General features: G+C 38.1%; 1 non-coding gene across 1 annotated transcript; it reads right to left on the bottom strand.

Annotated features, from left to right (window-relative positions):
• Positions 1-3553: 3553 nt before the first annotated feature.
• Positions 3554-3660, bottom strand: LOC127109800 (small nucleolar RNA R71). Its single transcript, XR_007797051.1, has one exon. It is a non-coding gene; the product is annotated as a small nucleolar RNA R71 (small nucleolar RNA).
• Between the last annotated feature and the right edge of the window lie 6476 nt (positions 3661-10136).

The raw sequence follows: 10136 nt of genomic DNA on the forward strand, positions 1-10136 counted from the left end.
TGATACCATGAGGGATCTTAGGGACAAAATTGGGGTCTTACAACCTCCAAACTAGGGTTTAGACAAAATGACCTATAATGTTGCACCTCAAAAAATGACTTTCCAAGCAAAATTAGATCTTAACCTCAACAGGAAAGTTGTTTGGAATGTCATTTAGAGTAATGTTTATCTAGGAATCATTTTAATATGACAAACATTGTATGAAATAGGGTCTAGGGAACCCCAGTTTTGACTAGTTGACGTTCTCTGGTCAACCACCACGAACCACCTTGCTAGCTCGACATTCTCTTGACTTTTGGGAATCATGGAGGATCATATATGCATAAGATGATGTAATGTGAAGTATAACTTTAAATATTTGATAAATTTTTGAATAAACTTGTTGAAGAAGTTACATAAGATACCCAGATGAATTAGGGTTTCCAAGGCAATCAAACTCCAAACTCTTGATGATTTCTTGATCAAAGTAACATGTGATATTCATGGGGATCCGTATATGATACTTAGAGCCAGTTTAAACCAATTCTTGATTGAGCTCCTTGCATTGAGGGTCTTAAACCCTAAATATGAGCTTGCTAGAGCATAGGTGAGCATACACACTACCTACAAAAGCAAAAAACTATACATTGACATATTTTTGGTATTTTGGTTAGTAAATAAAGAAAAATTAAGTATGATACAATCAAATGTGATTGGTGATGTCTCCCAATTCAAACCCAATGAATGAGGGGTAGGGAGAATGCCAAGCTGTGATCCCATTGCTAATGCATATGATGAGAATAACATGAGGGATCTTAGGGTCAAATTGGGGTCTTACAACGAGCTGATCAACAATCTTCTTCCAAGCACCGGAAGGCTGGGGCATGCTAGAGGAAGATAAATCCTCTGGCTCTCTTTGCCTCTTCACTACATGCTCCTCCAGAATCTTAATAAGTGCATCTTTGTCTTTCAAGTCAAGTTGCAACTCTTCATGCTTTCGGGTAAAATCATGGAATCGCACTTCCCACGAGTCTTTCTCTTACTTCATCTTGGCGAGTGTGTCTTCCAACTCTTCTATATCTTGGTTATGGAGAGTTGATGGCTCAGCCACAACCATAGACATAGGTCTTTCACAAGCATACGACATATTCACCTCCAAAGCTCTCTTCTTCACCCAAATAGTGTAAGCTTCCAAAGCTACACAGTTGCATGGGCCAAGCTTGGATCTTCCCTTCCTATGCACATTATGCCAAACATGCATCATCCTATTCTTCAAAATTTGAGGATCTTGACCCTCATGAGAGAATAAAACCTCTAAATGAATGTTATTAGGCTTATCTCTCAATGGGAACCCAAATTGACGACGGGCCAAAGCTGGATTGTAGTTGATTCCTCCTTGTGTACCAATGAGAGGAACGTTATAGATCTCACCACAATTATCAATAATGTCCAAGCTACCTGATAACGCGAAAATGTATCGTATATTTGGCTTCATATGCATTGCTTTTTACTTGATTAACACTTATTATTACGCAGTATTTTATGTATATTGTAGGTATTTATCAAATAAAAGGTGTACAAGAAAGCAAGTGAAAATAGAAAAAATGGAAAAAAAGAGAAGAAAATGGAGAAAAATAGAGAATATGGGTCCCACCACACCAAATGCGCATGTGGAGCCAATCACTTGGATGTGTGGCGCCCGCCACATGATCTAAATGGAGTGGTGGCGCCCGCCACAAAGCAAGGAAGTGGTGGAGTGCATCCCTCAAAAGGTGGCGCTCGCCACGGAGATCAAAACTAGGGTTGTGGTAACCGCCACAACCCGGTCTTCCCTACTTTCTCTCCACAATTTTAGCCACGACTCCACTCATCTTTTCGCTACAATCTAGGGAAGTGGAAAATATATAAAGGAGGGTCGTTTCTCCTTTGAAGAGACGCTTATTTTTAGTCAGATTCTTTTTGGTTAGTTTCTTTTGGCAATTTTCTTACTTTGTAAAAGCAATAGACTCTCCACATCGGTGACTATTGAAACTTATTGTTTACGTATTTGAATTCAATTGTAACGGTTACTTATTGTTGAAGCCTGCTGACATTATTTTATTTGAAGAATCAAGATTTAGTTCAAGTTCTCAATTCATAATCCAGGTTTTAATTTGATTGCTATTTTACTTATTTATGCCTTATTGTATGTTAGATTTTCTAAATACCATGTTTGTTACCGGATCCATGTTCGGCTAAACCCCTAGGTATCGGTATGTAAAGACCGTCGAAACAACGGGTTTCGTAAATGATTGGTGTTGGCCTTTTATAAAACTTATTTTTCTGGTTTTAGTTTCATATTTTAGTCAAAAACTGTTTTTTGTACGAGTACAAAACAAATAAAGGTTACAGTCAATAAGAACGAGAGTTTGAGATTTTAACCAGATAGCTGAAACTAGGCATTAATCCTAAACACAACGAGAGCGCTTTAGGATTAATTAGACTTTATTCATATTCAAAAAGTATTTTTAAATTCAAAATGAGACCGCGAGAGCCAAGCATTTTGGTTTAAGAGTATGCTCATAGTCAATAAAACGAGAGTGTGAGACTAAGTCCTTTTTATAAATAATTTCTACTGAAGAATATTTTAACCAATAAGATTACACCAACTATCTATCGAATCCCCAAAGTTTGATGCGTTACACACCGATATCCCTGTATCAAATATATTTATTAATCTTCTATTTATGTCATAGTTATTTCTTTTCATCCCTCCAATCTTATAACGATCATTAGCCTGAGATTTACATAGTAACATTAGATAATAATACATTCGATTATTAGTCCTTGTGGGTTTGATAATCTATAAAACTACGCGATACGACTGTGCACTTGCAGTCACGATTCTCGTAGACTTTCTAAGTCATGCGATCAAGTTTTTGGCTTCGTTGCTAGGGACTAATTTAGTCGACATCGTAACTCCAGTATTTCCTAGTATAGACTAAGTTAAAAATTTTATTTCCCTTTATAATTTGTCAGGTGTATGTCAAGTACTCGCTCTTAAGGCGAGAAATTAAAGCTACCGTTCGATGAACATGAGCGTTATCTAAGATTAGAACGCCGGATACGGGATTTGATACGAGAACATCATATCAAGATAAATCTTCTCGATCCTAATATCCCTATTCCTGAACCAGTTATTCAACCAAAGATGGCTGAAAGATAGAAAAACTGTCCTCTTAAGTATTATGCAATCCCTTCGCAGGATGAACCACATAACAACATCGCTTCCCCTGCCATAGAGGCCAATAATTTCGAGCTAAAACCTTCTTTGTTGTCAGTCGTACATGAAAACCAATTTTCAGGTAGTCCCACGGAGGACCCGAACCTACAATTGTCAGTGTTTTTGTAATATGCAGACACAATGAAAGCAAATGGTGTCAGCCCCGAAACTATAAGACTACGTCTTTTCCCATTCTCATTAAGATATAGAGCTAGAGCTTGGCTCTAGTCTCTACCATCCAACTCTGTCACTACGTGGAATAAGTTGAAGAAAGTTTTCTTAGCACGATATTTCCCACCTCGTAAGACGACTATTCTAAGAGCCCAAATAAACGAGTTTAAACAAAAAGATAATGAATCACTTTTTGAAGCTTGGGAGAGATTCAAAGACATGATAAGTTTTTGTCCACATCATGGTCTAGAAGAGTGGTTGATCATCCATACCTTTTACAATGGTCTCTTGTACAACACAAGATTGACAATAGACGTTGTCGTAGGTGGCGCACTGATGAATAAACCCTACAATGAGGCATATCAACTTATCGAAAGTATGGCCCAGAATCATTACCAGTGGGGAAGCGAAAGAACCTCCATAGAGAAACCTCCAACGAAAGGTGGTATGTACGAATTAAGCAGTCTTGACCATGTCAACGCCAAGTTAGATGCTCTTACTCAAAAGATAGACAACTTGACCATAACACCCATAGTCATCGTGGCTACCGTAGCACCAAACTGCGAGATATGCAGAGTTCTAGGGCATGCTGCCCCAAAATGTCAACTCTTGACAGGAACCTCCACAGACCAGGTGAACTATGCTCAGGGAAACCCTTACTCAAACACCTATAACCCAAGTTGGAAGAACCACCCTAACTTTTCGTACAAAAACAATAATGCATTGTATGCACCTAACCAAGCACCTGTTGTACTACAAGGATATCATAAAGCTGCACCAAATACTCAAAATGCCCCTAGGAAGTCAAACCTAGAAATAATAATGGAAAACTTCATAGCTACCCAAGCCCAAAAAAATAAGGATTTCCAAAATCAAAACATACACACTAGTGAGCAAATCAAGCAGTTAGTAAACAAGGTAGACGCGTTAGCCACCCATAACAAAATGTTGGAAACATAAATCTCACAAATGGCTCAACAACAAGCACCTATTTCTTCTCCGGCAGGCACATTTCCTGGACAGCCGCAACCAAACCCGAAAGGTCATGCGAGTGCTATTATACTACGAAGTGGGACAGAACTAGACAGACCGACCGACCCTAGAATTCAAAACCCATCCATGCACCAAGAACCTGGTAAGGTAACTGAGAAGGAAGATGATCAAGAGGAAGATAAAAACTAAGAGGCCGTAGAGAAAGAAGAACCTTATATGCCTCCACCACCGTATAAACCCCATATCCCTTTTCCTTAAAGACTTGTTAAATCTAAAAGTGTAGGGCAATTTAAAAAATTCGTAGAGCTTCTAAAACAATTGAATATCACAATACCCTTTACTGAAGCCATCACTCAAATGCCCTCATATGCTAAGTTTCTCAAAGAAATCTTATCTAACAAGAAGAAGATAGAGGATAACGAAACCGTTACACTTACTGTTGAGTGTAGTGCCATAATACAAAACAATATGCCTCCTAAGCTGAAAGACCTAGGTAGTTTCTCCATACCTTGTGTAATCGTAAAGCTTGTCATAGACAAAGCACTATGCGACTTAGGAGCCAGTATTAGCTTAATGCCCTTGTCCATATGTGAAAGGCTCAAAATGGGAGAACTAAGACCTATGAGGATGTTCGTACAACTTGTGGATCGTTCTGTTAAATTTCCCATAGGTATGTTAGAAAACGTTCTGGTACGCATAGGACAATTCTATATTCCTACTGATTTTATAATCATGGATAAAAAAGAGGATTCCAACATCCCTATCATATTAGGAAGACCATTCCTAGCTACAGTTAGAGCCATTATAGATGTTAAGAAAGGCAAGCTAACCTTTGAAGTTGGTGAGGAAAAAGTCAAATTCATTTTGACACAATTCCTAAAGGCACCAGCTATAGACGATACTTGTTGTCTACTAGATGTCATCGAAAAATGTATAAGAGAAATGGAGAATGAACAAACATCATACTCCGAAATACTGAAAATTCCAAGGCCTCCTACTTTTGAAGATAAAAATTGGAGTGGGGAATACCAAGATAGTAACATAAGCGAATTCCTAGCACTAACGCCCAATTATATGCCTTGCCCAAAGAAACCAGCCCTAGAATTAAGACGTTACCCAAAAATCTAAGGTACGAATTCTTAGACACTGAACTCGAGCGACCTATAATAGTCAATGCAGACTTAAGGCAGATAGAAACCGAAATACTTCTACACGTTTTAAGAAAATATCCAATTGCTCTAGGCTATAATATCTTATATCTAAAAGGAATAAGTCCTTCCATGTGCATGCATCGCATAATGCTAGAGGAAGACAGTAAGACCTCTAGAGAACATCAAAGAAGGATAAATCCCATTCTGAGAGATGTAATAAAGAAAGAAGTGCAAAAGCTGTTAAAAGCAGGTATTATCTACCCGATATCCGATAGTCAATGGGTCAGCCCAGTACATGTTGTACCGACGAAGGAGGCGTCACAGTTATTAATAATGAAAAAGGAGAATCTATAGCACAAAGAGTGGTTACTGGAAGTAGAATGTGCATTGATTATAGAAAATTAAACAAAGCCACTCGGAAGGATCATTTTCCTTTACCGTTTATCGATCAAATGCTTGAATGATTGGCTAAGCATTCTCACTTCTTCTACTTGGATGGTTATTCAGGATTTTTCCAAATTCCTATCCATCCTGACGACCAAGAGAAAACGACCTTCACAGGTCCCTATGGTACATTCGCCTACCGATGAATGTCATTCAGACTGTGTAACGCTCCCGCAACATTCCAAAGATGCATGATGTCAATTTTCGCTGATTTTGTAGATGACATCATGGAAGTCTTCATGGATGATTTCTCTGTTTGTGGACAAAGCTTTGAAGGATTTTTATCGAATCTTGAAATGGTACTTAAACGATGAGTAAAAGTGAACCTCGTGATAAGGTGGGAAAAATGTCATTTCATAGTTTGACAAGGGATCGTAATCGGACACATAGTATCCGATAAGGGGATTGAAGTCGACAAGGATAAAATAGAAGTTATAGAAAACCTTCAGTCTCCAAAAACCGTAAGAGAAATACAAAGCTTCTTAGGACACACTGGTTTCTACCAGCGATTCATTAAAGATTTCTCAAAAATCACCAAACCACTGACTGGCTTATTGATGAAAGATGTCGAATTCATCTTTGATGACAAATGCCTAGCGGCGTTTGAACAACTGAAAACATCTCTTATTACCGCACCTATCATGCAACTGCCCGATTGGAGATTACCCTTTGAAATCATGTGTGACGCTAGTGACTATGCTGTAGGCGCAGTCTTAGGACAAAGAAGGGATAAGAAACTTCATGCAATATACTATGCAAGTAGAACCCTAGACCCTGCACAAATGAATTACGCCACCATAAAAAAGGAACTTTTAGTCGTAGTGTTCACTCTGGATAAATTTCGTTCCTACCTAGTAGGAGCAAAGATAATTATCTATACCGACCATGCTACAATTAGGTACTTATTAAATAAAAAGGACGTCAAACCAAGACTCCTAAGGTGGATCTTACTATTTCAAGAGTTTGACCTAGAAATCAAGGATAAGAGGGGAACTGAAAACGTCGTGGCCGATTATTTGTCAAGAATGGAAGGTATTGAACCTGAACAAGTGCCTATAAACAATGATTTCCCTTAAGAAAGACTCATAGCCCAACTGGAACTTAATACAGCTAAATATGCATTAACCCATAAGGATACCAAAACAAACGAGGTAGTGGAAGCAATTTACACTAAAACCACACTGCCATTGTACGTTGATTTCCTCAACTACTTAGCAGCTGGGGTGTTCCCACCAGACTTGACTTACCAACAAAAGAAAAAATTCTTCCACGATCTTAAACATTACTATTTGGGTGAGCCTCTGCTTTTCAAGAGAGGCACCGACGACATTTTTCGTCGATGTGTCCCCGAAGATGAGGTAGAAAATGTAATCTCCCACTGTCATTCTGCTCCCTATGGAGGACATGCAAGCACCTCGAAGACTTGCGCTAAGATCTTGCAAGCTGGCCTCTTTTGGCCCACTCTGTGGAAAGATGTCCACATCGCGATCATCAATTGTGATCGGTGTCAACGCACTGGTAACATATCTAGACACGACAAAATGCTACTTAAAGGCATTTTGGAAGTTAAAGTCTTTGATGTTTGGGGAATCGATTTTATGGGACCATTCCATCTTCTTTTGGTAACAAGTATATCCTTGTTGCGGTCGATTACGTATCAAAATGGATTGAGGCCATAGCCTCTCCAACGAATGACACACGAGTGGTAATTAGACTCTTTAAGCGTATAATCTTCCCTAGATTCGGCGTACCGAGACTTGTCATTAGTGATGGTGGCTCCCATTTCATTTCAAGGATTTTTGAAAAGCTATTACTGACATATGGAGTCCGACATCGCGTAGAAACACCCTATCACTGACAAACGAGTGGGCAAGTAGAAGTCTCGAACCGAGAAATCAAACAAATCTTAGAAAAGACGGTTGCCACCTCTAGGAAAGATTGGTCCTCAAAATTACACGAATCCCTGTGGGCATATAGGATATCTTATAAGACCCCAATAGGAACCACACCTTTTAAGCTAGTCTATGGAAAATCATATCATCTACCGGTAAAATTAGAACATAAAGCATATTAGGCCATTAAGACCCTTAATCTGAATTATACTTCCGCAGGAGAAAAAAGAATATTAGATATCGATGAACAAGAAGAACTTAGACTAGATGTGTATAAGAATGCCAAGATCCATAAAGAAATAACTAAGAAATGGCACAACAATCACATATCAAGGAAAGAGTTTAAGGAAGGTGATAAAGTACTTCTGTTTAACTACCGCCTCAGACTCTTTCCCGGAAAACTTCGTTCTAGGTGGTCTGGTCCCTTCGAAATAACCAACGTCTTTCCGAATGGAGCGATAGAGATAAATGGAAAAACGAGAAAACCATTTACAGTAAACGGAAGCGTTTGAAACATTACCACAACAATGACAACAATGATTTCATCGCGAATCTAAAGCTTACAGAACTGCCCGCTCATTCACAAGAATAATATCTATTCTATTTCTGTCGAGCTTATGACAATAAACAAAGCACTTGGTGGGAGATAACCCACACTTTATCTTTAACTTTTAATTATCCAAATTTCTGATTATTACTACTGCTTATTTTTCATTATTTCTTTCTTTCCTATTTCTCATAAAGTAAATCAGTATCTTTCTTTATTATTGACCATTACTAACTTAATGTTGTTATCTACTTGATTTTATTTAGCTACTGATCATCACAATGCAACAAGTAGATTACATGGATTTAGTCATATGATGAGTGTACATGTGTAGCGGTGTATTCGTTACCATTGGAGATATTGACTAAATCCAAGGTAAATCATACAAAGTCGAGTCGCCACCGCACTTATATTTATCCAAAGGAATGGTTAGAAAGCGAACAAAAACCTAAAAGTTTTAACAAAAACTAGTAAAAGAAACAGAGATCTGGGTAAGGGGGTTGGTTATGCAATGGGAAGGTGTTAGGCACCCAAAACATCCTAGGTACTCCTAGGGAGCGCTTTTCACACTTGTGAAGATTGTTTGTTTTGTGAAAAATTTATTTGTGCAAACATGATTGAAGAGATGAGAAAAGAATATACAAGTTTATTTACATTTTGTGTTTGGATGGATGAACCCATTGCCTACGTACCCTCTTATAAAAAGATTAGGATCAAAACCTCGTAGTTCGGGGTAAAAATTTCAAAACAAATGAGTGGATTGATTGGTCCAAAGACCTTAAGGTCTTTTGTTATCAAAGGGAGAAAACTCAACCTAAAACCACAAATCCACCATGTGAGGATAGCTTTAACATGCTAGTGAGGGGTTAACCCTATAATAAGCATGGAAGACTCATTGTCCATTACCAAGGATAAAGGTGAGTATTACATCTACCACAAAGATAACTCAAACCTAATAGCTAAAGGTTATCAAAAGATTTGATTAAGAAGTGATCATTGAAACCACAAAAAAAGCACATTTGAATGAGTTATATTTACCAATTAGAAGTATATACAAAAGTGGTCAAAGTTGACTTAAAGATTCAATTCAAAATGAGTGTTATGAAATGAAAGTTTGAAAATCAAAAGCATAAGGCTTAGGTTTCTAATGTTGAAAACAAAGTCAAATGTTTCCACAAAAAGATTTTGGTTTGGGTTAGGGTGGAGAGGAAAAGCTAAGTCCTAACAAAAAGGTGAGGGATAAGAAATGAAACCACACTAGGAGTTCCTCTCTTGAGATCATATAGATGATCCAAGTAGCTCCCATCCTTTGGAATAAGAAAGCACAAAGCATAAGCAATCACACAAGTATCATAAGAGATCCTCAATGTATCTTGTATCTTCCACTGGGATGAACATGGTAATGATCTTTCAATTAAGCTCAAAAGGAAACTCCTAAGTTCAAGAGCACACACATCAAAAGTTCACAAGAAAACAAACATCACACACTATATACATACAAGGGGCTCAAAAAAATGGGTGGGCTTTCGTTAAGAGGGGTCATATCAACCTCGACAAACAAGCCAAACTGTAATAGGTAAACTGTAGCTCTTAACCACTAACATTGAAAGTTAGGGTGAAGTTGATCAAAATGGAAATGAGGATGAGACCTCATGCTCTTAACCCTGGCCGGGGTGAGCTCATGACAAAGAAAGCGT

This window comes from Lathyrus oleraceus, chromosome 7 (genome assembly GCF_024323335.1).
Source record: "Lathyrus oleraceus cultivar Zhongwan6 chromosome 7, CAAS_Psat_ZW6_1.0, whole genome shotgun sequence".
NCBI lineage: Eukaryota > Viridiplantae > Streptophyta > Magnoliopsida > Fabales > Fabaceae > Lathyrus > Lathyrus oleraceus.